A 14,955-nucleotide genomic window follows, 5' to 3' on the forward strand; every position below is an offset into this window, starting at 1 on the left:
GCAAACTTTTTATGGCGTCATAAACACGAGATGAAATTATATCCTAACGACCCAATAAACGGGAAAAACTCCTCTCAGCTACCCGTTATTACATGAACGGAAAGGTTCAACTCCGTATTTGCCTGTATCCGTGTTTATGTTATCACCTATTAGATATTACAGGCTTTTTATAAAATTCAACATAAATAGGAGTCACGGACTCGTTGGCGCCGTCTTATTTATTTACATTACGATCCAATAACTGATACGTTTTATGTTGTAACAAAACGTCTCGTTTGCAGGGTTATTCTCGTTAGCGAAACAACCGTGGAACGCAGTTATTAAATACAGGCTTTCACCGTGGTTCCGCGTGTGTAGATTTGGTCTTGTCATAAGAATAATATAAAACCAAATTGGATTAAGTGACCGACAATCAGCGGCAATTTCCATTGGTGGTATCGTTTACTGAATAATATTAAGTAGGCCAATTGAAAATGTACCAGGTATCGATTTTAACGTGAAAATATTATAGTACCTATATAGTAAAATTAATAAAGCACAGCATTTCAGACCTGGTTCAATTAATAAAATCTAACATGAGTGATTATTATACTCAATACTTAGTCGCAATAAAACGTTACAACCTTAACCTTCACCTTAACATTTTCACCTGCAACGTAATCAACAAATTAGATCGTCAAATTACATAAAAATATATTTTTATATTTTATATCACAGTGATACAATTTATATGTTAAAGGGAGTTGATAATACTTCAAATCCAATTTGCGTACCTACCGTAAATCTGGTCAATATCCCGGTCGCGAGCAGTCGCTCCGCACTCGGATCCGCAGCTGAATCTCCAATTAGCATTTAATTTAGTTTTTATCCCTCATTTCATTTCGATGCTGAATAACACCGAGCGACCCTCGTCACGGGCGGCTTTTACGGGAAAATAACAAGAGCTTTGTTTATTTTCTTTATCTTTTTCCGCACGGAATGCAGCTACTAAAGCAACAATTACTCTCGGTAAATTTAAACCCGATCCTCAAAAACAACACTGTGCCTTATCTCTGCCGCATCCACTCGGTCGCAGCTCAAGCTCGACCTCACCTCCGTCGGTTTAAACGGCCATCAATTAAACTGGCACTTTATACAAATAAATTTTAATGCACGCATTTTTCATGTTCATTTTATCAACAGATTATGACGAGCTTTGTTGGTGATTGCGGTCCAAATATCCAGCTCTTTGTTCTGTGAATTTTTAACCGGCTTCAAAATATGAAAAGGCTTTCAAATCGTTCAAATATTTATACACTATAAATGACAACAATGAATAGCCACTAAATAAAGTAAACTAATCAAAAACACATCATCAATCATACCATAAACAAGCTAAAACTTAACAATATCACAAGCAAAAGCGTGACCAGAAAACCATGCTAACTTTGATAACAATTTCGGAATAAGTTAAGCGACATTTCGAAGAAAACGAACGGCATCAGTGGTGCATCCAAACTTACGCGTCACGCCGGCTGATGCCGCGCTCCAAGATAAACTTTGACTCGGAGTTAGACATCTTTAAATGAGCACCCAGGGTCGGCTACACAGGCTGGATTTATTTGATCCTTTATCTGTATTCTTAATTGAAATGCAATCAACTCAAAGAGTGGTTAAAATATGACAACCCCTCAACGGAAGATAAAAAATATTTTTCAGTAAAAAAAATGTGCCGGCAGGAAGTCTAAAAGTACTTGTATACTAATGAACTGTAGTGGACGTCACTTGCCTAAATTTAAAATTAAATAAAAAAATATGTGATAGGTACTGAGCTAACAAGTGTTTAAAGTGTAATTTAAAACTTAAACTTTGTTCACTTAATTTTTTATTTCCATTTTCTTCATTTGGGAAATGTACAGCTTATGTAATGAAGATAGCATAGTTGTATTATTATATTTATGAATTATTGGCAACCCTGTTACGAGAGACATCACTCGTCTTCTTTACTGACTTCGCAATGTCGTGAATCTACAGTACAGCCACAGATATGTACTTAAGTTTGCCAAAGAATATAGATACTCGTAGATATTTTAATATGTATATGAACAGAGACTATTGCATACAATGTCTCCAATATTTAACTTCCCTCTATTTTTCCACCTTTGTCTGCTGTAAAGACATATACGTCTCGACATTTGTAAGTTTAACATAAATCAATTCTTTCCCGCATAAAACGCCTCGGCATGAATACAAAATCATAAGCGATACCTTTATTAAAATTCATCGTAGCCATACAATTCACTTTCACGCAAAAATGTTATGCTTTAATAGGCCGGTTTATAAATAAATGGCGGCACTTATCAGGCTTTTCGTGAATTAATTACGTGCGCGAGAGCAGCCGGTTCGTGACAATCGATCTAAAAATAGTTTTATCGAGTATATATTTAAAACGATAAAAGTGGATTCTGGTACATTCCTTTTTACATTTTGTGTCGTGTTAATGCTGGGGTTTCAGGTTTAGTTGATAGACTGCACGAAAAGAACCATTTTAGACGCATTAGTCAATACAATTCGTAAATTTATTGGTGTTGTAACAACTAACTCACACCGCTGCAAAAATAGACTAGATAAATCATAACCTTGTATCTTTAACGCTTTAAAAATATTGCTGCTAGTTTTTTGGGCGAAATTAAAGCCGCAATTAATTGGTTACAGACCACCAATCAGATTAAAATATTTTATCGTCACGAAAAGCAATTTACAGAGTTCGCCACAGCACAATACACGTCAGGAACAGCTTGGATCTGCAATATCTGGTTGAGGTAGGAAACGCTGCACATTTCGCCTCGAAAATAATTCCAACACTCCCTATTTTTATTTCGGTATGAATTTGTTTTCTGTCACTAACTTTAAGCTTTTTTTATTTTGTTCACGCAACACGTATAGCCCTAGCCATCAGCTATTTTAAAAATGGTTAAACTTAATTGAAAATTTTCATGAGTGGCATGACTGAAAACTTTTATGAACGCTGATGGACTTTTAGTTTGTTCGCAGGTGCTCGTGGAGTTCACAAAATTGCGTGTTTTATTAATATCTTGATTAAAATGTAATCGTATTTATTTAAAAATAAACTACAAAGTTTGCAAGAAATAAGATCTTACAAAATAAAAATAGAGTAATAATAATAACATCATACCGGTAGACATAACTTTCTAATAGATCCACTCCGCAAGCCGAATCCCGAACCTCGAAAATGACATATAAAGCCGATCACAAATAAACGAGAAAAGGCATAGATGGGAAGGATTTATCGCCATTTTTATATCCTAATACAACTTTCTCCAAGTTTTGTTGCAAATTGGTATCTTAAAACGGCTATAAAGTAGGGGTTTGTACAATCTCCCGGTCTCGATCTGTGCCTTTTCCAACTTAAAGATGCTACAAGCGGAAGTGTTAAGCGCACTCGAAGGTCGTCTGATTTGCATTCATCGCTTATAAATTGATTCGTTTGCAGACGAGATAATACTGGTCTATGTTAACCCTATTACGGACCGAGGAGATTTTCAAACAGCGCCAAAGTACGTGAATGGCGCGAGAGCGACGCTCCTATTTATCTCGACTTAGATAATTCCCTCCGAACTGACGTGGGATGAGGGTAAACATCTTGACGTGATTAATAGTAATCCTTAGTAGTTTAATAGTGTAGGATTTACTTGTTTGAATAATATTATCTGAAATAGCGAGGGTGGTAATTTGCAAAGCGCGGAGTCAATCCTTCGTTTGGCTTTTCGGTGGAAGACAAACATCGCTTAAATGTTGGGGAAGTGCTCTGTAATATTTTTGGCGGTGTGAGAAAACTAACAGTCGGACTGTGGGTAAACAGAGCGGCTGGTTGTGGAATGCTGGGAAATCCGTGTTATTAGGAATTCGCCAACAAAGGGGCCGACGCCCGCACCTGCGACGCGGTGGCTGGGGACAGTTTGCGGCTCATTTTCACGTTCTTATATTGTTATAACTTGTAAGTCTTGGGGTAATGGAAATTAAATGGACAATTCTTTTCAAAAGGTTTGTTCCTGAATTATTGCACTTTAATGGTGTGTAGAATTACTGATTGGTTGCCACCTTGGTTCTGTTACTTATTTTGAACTAAATTTAAAACTATTTTTCTTTTTTAACATTCTTAACACAAGCGTATATTTATTTAGTTGAAATGATAAAGGGGAATAAGTATAAGTAATTTAACTTATAAATCAAATAACTAGTAGAAAATATTCTTTTAATAGAACATCTATAATTTGGTAAGTATTATTATGTGTAATCAAACTTAAAAAATCAAAACAAAAGTTACCTTGTCTTCCCTAAATAAACACCTAATAAAAGAACGATCGCGAGTCATAACGCGTGCACGCACAATGCGCATTAAACCCTTAAAAGTAATGCTTACCTCATTTAGACAAAGATAAATACATTTTGGCCTGTCATCAACCATTTATTTATACAATTCAGGCATTCGTGTTAATTTGGTAAACATTTAAAAGTAGCTAACCATTAGTTAATGTACCAAAAGCAAGACCTCCTACGTATTCTGTTATAAAATGAGTTTTTACAAACATTAAACATGAAAACCATTTTAATATACCAACTAAGTTCGTTAGAAACTTGTTTGTATGTTCTTTTGGCATCCGAATTAACGGAATGAATCAATAAATTAAAGATCATCAAATTCTATTTGAACGATCACGTAGCACGTGGTATTGCTACGACGTAGTGTCGAAGCTTTGTTGGTTCGTAGCACGTAGCTCGTAGCTACACTTCCACGGCTCAATGAACAAGAATTTTACTGAACGTAAGTTAAGTAGCATCAACTAAATCTCCCACAATAGTCTTTGACTAGATATCTTAAAATGTTTTCATCTCGGTATTTTGATTTTTAAGCGTATTGAATACATATAAATAAGTAATTAAGGAAGATGTTCACCTGAAACACACGTTTGTTTATTAACTGTTCCGAACAAAATATACATAGTATCCCGTGAAAATATTTTACAAAACAAAGGGTTACAACTAGGCCGATAATAATTGAGGGCCGGAATACAAACATCCCATTTTGTTTCCTCCCCCACAAGAAAAACTAGATAAGCTGATTTAAAATGCGACAAGCGTAATAGAAGTGATAAGGCTAGTGGAAACAAACAACTTTTGTTTTATGTGATTTTAACTTGCCCCGACAATTTCGCCTTTCCTTTCTTTTTTTGCTAAAATGTCTTTCAGGTCACGAAAGAAACATGTAGTTTTTGCCTTCATTTCGAAGGCTTTTACGTCATTAACCCTGTACGATTTTTGCAGGCTAACTCAATTTACTAGGGAATTTTGTAGGACACACAAAAAACTTTATAACTTGTATTTATTGCAGAGGAATTAAACCCATAATATTTTGAATACTATATTTACGATGAAATAACAACTTTGAATACGTGTAAAATAATAGTTTAATAACAAACACGTTTTAATAGAGTAATTCGAAACGGTTTAAAAGTTAAAACATCGTAGTTGCAGAGGCATGCGCATAATAAAGGCAATTGGACATTGCCTTTCTGGCGTTCGGATTTTTATTGATGAAAGTCGGTGGTTAAGTACGTACGTAGCTTTCAAAATTGAAACTAATGTACGCTAATGTACATATGCCACTGTTTGGTTTTATCATGCTTACAGTACAGTATAACTAAATTATACGTACCTAAACATAAAGTACAAAAAACCGGCCAAGTGCGTGTCGGACTCACGCACAAAGGGTTCCGTACCATTGATTTATGAAATTAAAATTATTATTTTTTAATTTAAGTTATTTGTATGAAAGATTACGCGGTAATAAGCGGTTTACGATTTAGGGGGATTCTACCGTCACGGGTGGGACACTTGTACCTTCATTTTCAGTATGTGTAAGTAATTTACGGTAATCATATCAATGATATCAAATTGGATTATATACAAAATAACAAACTAACCTATGTACTTTTATAGTAACAGTAGAGACGGGGATAACACCATATAATCATAGCTGGGCACCGTTAATCAAATAGTTAACTTCGTTAATCGTTAAACCGTTACTAAAAAAATTAACTTCGTTAAACGTTAAAACGTTACATTTCGGATGATTTAACGCAAGTTAACGTTAATCGTTAATCCGTTAACACGTGATAATAAAACGAAAAAAAATATTGTATGCAAAGTTAAAATAATTTCGAAAGCTTGTATCGCGCATGGAATTTATTCCCCTTTTATGTTTGCGCTACAAGCTTTCGATATTATTGGAACCTTGCATAAGTACAATTACTTTTTTCGTTTTAGTACAACTGCATTTCAGAATAAAAGCTTTTATTATAATTTTATTATACACTTTAGTTGTATCTCAATCTCAGAGCATTGGTACAATTACAATACAATTTAGCACCAAAGTGTTCGAAAAGACAAGTCCGACAAACCCAAACTCGATAAGTTTCCACCGTTTCGTTTAGGAATTCTTATGGCCACCTCTTGACTCCATCATCAGTACCCTGGCCCTGGACATCATCTAGTACTAAAGTGCTCAAAATGACAAATCCAATGAACCCAAATTCGATGCGATTCCGCCGTTTCATTTAGGAGTTTATATGGCCACCTCCTGAGTCCATCATCAGACCAGCTCAATGGTACCATAACATTGCATTGTCATCGTACTTACATAAGTACCTATAGGTACTGAAAACTGGTCTTAAATTCAGTTGTATACAACGTGTCCCAAAATTCAAGGATAAGCCGGCGCCGCAGGATGGACATAGTCATGACTACTTTAGGAAAAATAAGAAAAAAATCTATTTCAATTATTTTTTAAGTTACACAATAAATTATGAAATTCGTCGAAAATTGACACCCCTTATGATATTTTACATTACCACGACCACAGTATTTCAAATATTTCTGTTTTTCTGTTTGTATCGGCAACCTAAGTAGTGCTGCTGTCCATCCCAACTCTTAAAACCCCCAGAATCCTTGCAGTTTTTACACAAAAGTTAATCAAAATATGTTGTTTCCTTAAAATTTTGAACGATTTTTACTTTCACTCCACTTTGACTCATCGTTTTGTAAAAAAAAAAAGTATGAACACTACTGCGGCAAGTTTTTTATAAATTTGACGCAACTATTATCCGAGATTCCAAAATGGTATAATACTCTAAGTGGAGTCTGGAGATGGCCATAGGAACTTCTAAACGAAACGGCGGAATGGCATCTAGTTTGGGTTCGTTGGACTTGTCTTTTCGAGCACTTTAGTGCAAGTCCTGGGTCCTGATGATGAAGCCAAGAGGTGGCTAGGAGCTGGCCATAGGAACTCCTAAACGAAACGGCGGAAGCTTATCGAATTTGGGTTCGTTGGATTTGTCTTCCCGAGCATTTAGGCCATGAGATTGAGAAACAACTAAAAAGTTTAAAATAAAGTTGTAATAAAAAAAAACTTTTTTAAAAACAAGCTTGACTTCATCATCAGGACCCTGGACATCATGTAGGACTAAAGTGCTCGAAAAGACAAATCCAACGAACCCAAACTAGATGCAATTCCGCCGTTTCGTTTAGAAGTTCCTATGGCTACCTCCAGTCTCCATTCAGCTCAATGGTACCATAATATTGTATTGTCATCGTACTTACATAAGTATACTAAATTTCAGCTCAATCGGTTGAGGAGAACTGGTCTTAAATTCAGTTGCAAGATTTGTCCGGGCTCTAACTAACAAGCAAAGTGCTAGTGAAAATGGTACGCATATCTTTTTTGCGACTAGGTTTCTTAGAGTAGGTACTATACCATTTTGGAATCTTGGATAGTTGCGTCAACTTTATAAAAAACTTGCCGCAGTAGTGTTCATACTTTTTTTTACAAAACGATGAGTCAAAGTGGAGTGAAAGTAAAAATCGTTCAAAATTTTAAGGAAATAACATATTTTGATTAACTTTTGTGTAAAAACTGCAAGGATTCTGGGGGTTTTAGGAGTTGGGATGGACAGCAGCACTACTTAGGTTGCTGATACAAACAAAAAAACAGAAATATTTGAAAAATTGTGGTCGTGGTAATGTAAAATATCATAAGGGGTGTAAATTTTCGACGAATTTCATAATTTACACAATAAATTATAAATATTAAACTTAAAAAATAATTGAGATAGATTTTTTTTCTTATTTTTCCTAAAGTAGTTATGACTATGTCCATCCTGCGACGCCGGCTTATCCTTGAATTTTGGGACACGTTGTATAAATAAATAAAAATGCATTTTTTTATCGTTGCGTTGGTAATCTGGTTACAAAAACTGTTGTTTTGGGTTCTGGAAGTTCTGGAAGCCCGAACGTACTAGTCAGAACGCATTTTTCAGCGTGTCTGCTGTATCTTTTTGGTAAATAGTAGGTACTGGATTAACGATTAACGGACTTAGGATAATTTAACGGAAGTTAACGAGTCCGTTAACATTTTTTAAAGTTAACTTAAAAGTTAATCCGTTAATGGAAATATTAACTTCGTTAATTAACGATTAACGGATTAACGAGTTAATGCCCAGCTATGCATATAATATTAAATAAAAAAGACAGTAAATGTTTGCCACGGGTGGGATAGAAATGTGACATTCTTGTTAGACATTAATCATATTCAATAAAACTCTGCTAATTGATTAAACTTTTTAATGCAAATTACGATATTTCTTTGAGATAATAAACTGAACATAACATACCTACAATATGAATAGAAAATAATGCCCTATGATTCAGACATTTTTTTACAAAAATTAAATAAAGTGTGTCACGGGTGGGACTCACAATGTCACGGGTGGCACACGTACGATTTACTAGGCAAAATAAGCCGCATATAAGTTTTTTTTCTTGATAATATGGATGCTAAAGTTTCATAATCAGAGTCACTTCAGCTGCTTGAGTCTGTATCAGAGTATATACACTCGACGTCAAATAAATCGCACCTCCCGCAACAAGCATTTTCAAACGTATGCATCCCCACTTCCCACCAATATTGGTACCATTTAAAAGCCTAGTTCTAACCTTCATTTCATTAAAGGAAAGGTTTTTACCCCAAAAATGTGTCTTTAGAAGGATCCAGAGTCACTTCTTCAAAAAATAGGTAGTTACGCTAGAGCCAACTTTTATGGCTATAAAACTGTTAAGTTGGGTTTAATTGCTATCCATCTGTTAAAGAGGACACGTGAAATCATTATTTGGTTTTATAAACATAAAAATTGGTCTAATTGATCCCATAGGTGGGCCCAAAGTGAGGTATTTTTTCAAGTCACATTTATGGTATATGTTAATCATTTATTAAGAAATTAAATGTGTTTTTCTTTAAGGATATTTATTGGGCTTTCAAATAACACCAATATTGTTGGGGTACCATGATTGTGTCAGAAGAAAATCGTTAAAGTTCGCGTCGCGGAAGGTGCGGTTTATTTGATGTTGAGTATATTTGCTTAATAGCTTTGCATCTTGTCAGATCTGAATCAGCAGTAGTACCCATAAATAAGTCTTTGAAAAAGTGGAGCGACTGTATTGAATTTTAAGAACAATAACAGTTGCAAGTTCAAATCACAACTGACGCCACAGTGTTGGCAACTTTACGTAAGGTTCGTTTATCAATGTTTGCAACTTAATAAAAAATTAAAGTAAATAAATATACTAATATTTTTTTAAGTAGCGTGAAATTCAAAGTATTTTGTATCGATAAATATAATAATTGATAATATAAAACAAAACTTTAAAAAAAAGCTCAAGGTTTACTTTCTCGTAGAATCCCCCTTTACGAGGTATTAAAAAAAACTACTTACTAGATCTCGTTCAAAACAATTTTCGTTGGTAGTTTTTATAGTAATGTACATCATATGTTTTTTTTAGATTTTTCATTTTCTTATTTTAGAAGTTAGAGGGGGGGGACCAACTTTTTTCCACTTTGGAAGCGTCTGTCACGTAAACTATTCGGTTTAGAAAAAAAGTATTTTAGAAACCTCAATATCATTTTTGAAGACCTATCTATAGATACCCCACACGTATGTGTTTGACGAAAAAAAAATTTGAGTTTTAGTTCTAAGTATGGGGAGCCCCCAATATTTATTATTATTTTTTTATTTTTGCATCAAAATCTTAATGCGGTTCACAGAATACATCTAGTTACCAAGTTTCAACAGTATAGCTCTTATAGTTTCGGAAAAAAATGGCTGTGACATACGGACGGACAGACGGACGGACGGACGGACAGACAGACAGACAGACATGACGAATCTATAAGGGTTCCGTTTTTTGCCATTATTTGGCTACGGAACCCTAAAAAGGGAAGGGATGCTTTTTGGCTCAGTATTAATCGGGATACCCATTAAAGCATGTCCGAAACTGGTTTTCAGCAGATGCCTAAATAAAACAGTAATAAATGTTGAAATATACGAGTAACAATGTACAAAATAACAAATACAAACGTATTGGTCCATACTTTTTTCACGTTTTCATTTCTCTTTTTCAAATGTCTTTTGTTGCATTTAAAAGAAGATTACGCTTTGTTCAAATACGAATCGCCAAAAAACACTTTGCACACTGGCGGGCAAAAGATTATTATGCATACGGTTAGCTGCCGCAGCGACTTTAGTCGACCACAGCTGAACTCCGATGGTTTTATTCTATTTCAGTTACTAGTGAATAAACGTGTTATATTTTTGGATGGATATAAATTTTACTTTAGTTCACTTCGGACGTAAAAACACTGTAACGTGCAATTCGCTCAAATGGGCTTTCTGCAAGAGTGATGACATATTGGCAGGTATAGTTTTACGACTGTGCTGTAAAAAATGTTGAAAGATCAAGTTTCTGGTTATTGCACTATATAAAACCTTGAGTGGTAATAACCATGTTTTTTGTAAACATTTACCTAATCTCTTACACTAAATCAGTTACAAAAATATCCGTAAGTAGGCAACGCATTATTACAAAACATACTCGTACATGTACAGTACAATACCTCTATGAGTATTACGTACATTATGTGAGATGAAAGCGCAAAATATTACAGGATCATATTTCACAACGTTCAAAGAAAAACGTTCATTCCGGTACAAACGAGTACAATATTATATCTGACGGTTTTATAAAGACCGCAAAGACGAAATAACATAGTTTCGTTTAAGACGATGTTATCCGCAAAACCGAGCTAGCGATTTCCATTGCCCGTATCTTGATCAGGTGACGCAACAAAACATAAAAAGCCAAATTGTACATCTTTTTTTAAGTTAACAAATCCGTCTTGACGAGGGTCTACTGTTTTTTCGGCCAAGAAGAAATAAGGAAGGTATAACAACGAATCCTGCTAGATCACGGTTTGAATGTCATTTTTTTATCATTGTTTTCCTACGGTCGTCCTTCACCCATATTTGATAAAGCAAAGCCCCCACTTACTTACGCTTAAATATTAATAATTTATTCTTATCTTTCCTTACCAGATCTTCTTATGGGTGTTCTTCGTTCTTAATCTTTGAAAATATTAATACAAATAAATTTTAAAATCGAATCATTGTAATAACGGTAAAGTAAAAATAATACGATGGCTTACAACTTAATTTTTAATAAAAAATCAAGGAGTCGTTAGAAAGAAACATTTTCAAAGTGAGTCGAGTGCAGTTTAATTGAATGAGACAACGAGGGGTGTCCGTATTAATCCGGAATAGGGCCCTAATTAGCAGGTGAAGGGGTAACCAGCCCGATTGCCTATTGTGGTCAGAGCACAGACCTTTTTAACACCTGCGACAGCCCTATTCATTCTGCAAACGTTGAACATGAAATTATGCGTAAGTATTTTTTTATTACGTTCCGAAAACGTAATAAGTGAAGATTTTTTTTTGTATAATTACTACGGACATAACTGTATAAAGGCTTATTTATTTAATAAACATAATATCCAAAAGATAACTTACTTACCTAGCTGGTCTACCAGCGACTTGTCAGAAGCGTATGATATTTATTAACCGTCTGTTTTCTGAAATCTGCCCTGACAACGGTCGGCTTCCGGCATCGTAAACGAAAAGCTACGAATTCATTTAGTTACATACCTGTCTAAATAGCCGTCTAGAGATTGTACGAATACAAAGTAACAAAGTATTTCAGATATACGAGTATATTTTGTTTCCCTTTGATAACATGATAAAGTTCATTTCAAACATTCTGATCTGTCGTAAAAACATTCCTCCTGAAAATTATTAGGTGAAAGTACATACCAACACAATTAGGTTTGTATAAATTCTGTTATATCCTCCAGATATTAATTTTATGTCGGCATATACGTCTGAATTACCTTTTGCTCAAATTTAATTCGGATCTTCCTACAATTTCAAAGCAATGTTACATCACCTTGCTCTACCCTTTATAGTCTACGAGTATCAAGCGCTTTGGTGTAGTTGATAGTGGCTGGATCATTAATTTATTAAAGGAATTTGTGGCAGTAATTTCATCACGGGGACAATGTAGTACTTAAGCCTGCTTAATACATAACAGGCATCGCGAGCGAGGATTATTCGCGGCGCGTGAGGAATACCTCGTAGGTTATGTTGTGTATTTTGAATATATTTGGCAACGGAATATAAACCGCATTTGGTTGGAAAACGTAAAAAATATTTTTAAACTAAATAGTAGACGTAAAACGTTAAAAAAATTCATACCTTAAACCAACATTGCGATACTTCTCTATAATTTTATATCTAGGTATTATTATAGAAATTATTTTAGTATTCACGATTTAACTTCTCATTACGGAATAAATATACACAGCTATTCCACGCAGGGAAAGGGCAGTTGAAAAAATCTCAACCCAAAAGCTCGATACGCTCATGATTCCATGTGGCCCGTGAAATACCCCTTTTGTCGATAAAATAAATCCAAGAAGGCAAAACCGCGGGCGTGATTTTGTCAAACAAAGTGTCTGTAGACAGACACTAGTTCGTCAGAGCGTGAAGCGCCGCACGCAAGGTCTAGGAGCGTCGCGAAGACGGCGCCAACTTCGTCCCAGGGCGATAAGAAAGTTGCAAGTGCCCCGCTGCCACGCGATAAACTCAGAATATCCATCATACTTAATTACCTCGCTCTTTTAACAGTTTAGAAGCTCGTCGAGAGTAAGAATTAACGGGAGCTTGTCACGTCGCGTCGCAGTCTCAGCGCTTCTCAACATTCTGATAAATCTTTAGTTATGCTCTTTCGAGTTCAGTGACTCGGGCTGTTTTTTAACGCAAGATTGACGACCCTTTCATTCCAACTTTCATGATTAAGGAGTTCATAGAAACAATTCGCAACAAGAAACACTAAATAGCTATTAATCAAGTTCGCAATTTGTCAAAGATTAATGCCTAGGTAAGTGGAATATTTTTCATGTAATACTTAAGCCAGTGACGGACTAAGGGAGAGCGAAGAAGATACGGTCGCCCCTGGGCCCTTTACCTTAAACATTTTGGTAGTTCTCCACTTAAAGTTTTTTTTTTATTAAGGGCAGGAGGCAAACCCGCAGACGGATTACCTTATAGTTAGTGGTTACCGCCGCCCATAGACACCCGTAACCCCAGTTAGTTTATTTATCGAGTGTAGTCGAGAAATGACGATCATGAGGCCTCGAAAAATTTGTACTGAAGTGAAATTATAAACTGGTTGGGAGGCCATACTACTCCCTACTCTTGCTTTGGTAAGTGGGTGCTCGTAATTATAATAAGGGTGTCTGTCTACAACAAAAAAGAACTTTATTTAAAATGAAATCCTGTAAGCTAAAACAGAGTACCTAATTATACAGGGCTTTGTTTAGTTTTACTCTGGCTTAGTCCGCCACTGACTCCCGCTCTTTAGTAAATCTGAATACCCAGAGTTAGTAGAAGATTAGAAGAAAAGTTAAGTACGTACGTTAATCGAAACATCAGTTTTCCAGTCACGTGACTAATAAAACTAAATTCTATCAGAGACAGTGAGATACAGTTGATAGTGGGTACTTAATCAAGCGCTTACGGCTCAATGGGTCGACGGCTCGATGGAGGCTAAGCTTGCTTTTTCGTCTGATAAAATATTAAGCTGTTAAAAGAGGAAGTCAGCGATTTATGATAGGGAGAGGGTTTGGGTATTCGTCTTAATATGTTAAACGGCCTTTATGCGGTGATCGGTCCGTTTTATGAGGGCATGAGTGCCCCCGTTAATCACATTCGCTTGATTCGACACAGGTAAATCCCGCGGCAGGCGCAAGATGGATGGCGCGTCACGCTACGCCGCCGACCAACTTATCGATCGCCGCAAATATCACGTTTTAATGTAATTTATGTTAAAGCCATTTTGGTAATGCAGTTAAACCTGACTAAGCTGGTGATGTTATTAATTTAAAATATTTTAAGCACGTATGAAATGTAGTAGCTACTTTTTGTTTGTACAACATTTTTGTAGCAGAAACCTATTTTAACGGTTTCGTTTCTAAACAATAGGTAATTCATATTGAGATCATTAGAATTTAGTGTTATAGTTCAGTCATTTGAAATATCATTAGCTACTTACATTTTATGCATTAACTACTTCGTTCTTGTGTTAGGATTAGGATACAATCGACCTCATAATTCTCGGTCCAGACACTAATGAGTTCTTTTCAATTGAATTTCTATTATCTTTATTGGGTTTGAGTTTTCCATTCAATAGTACGTTCGTAGGTACGTGTATGGAATATTTATAACGTAGTTTCACAGATGGGACACTCACTATAATAAATATTAGGATACATTTGAAAATATGAGAAAGGTTAGATAGAAAAGGTATAATTGTTTATAACATGTACGAGTATATAAAAAGAAATAAATACCCAAAACGCTGTAACCGGTACGTTATGAAACTTGAATAAAATTGCATTTCAATCTTGGTAAGTAATACTAAAAATACAGAGAAAAACTCCCAAGCAAACGCAGT

This window comes from Ostrinia nubilalis, chromosome 9, assembly GCF_963855985.1.
Source record: "Ostrinia nubilalis chromosome 9, ilOstNubi1.1, whole genome shotgun sequence".
Lineage (NCBI taxonomy): Eukaryota > Metazoa > Arthropoda > Insecta > Lepidoptera > Crambidae > Ostrinia > Ostrinia nubilalis.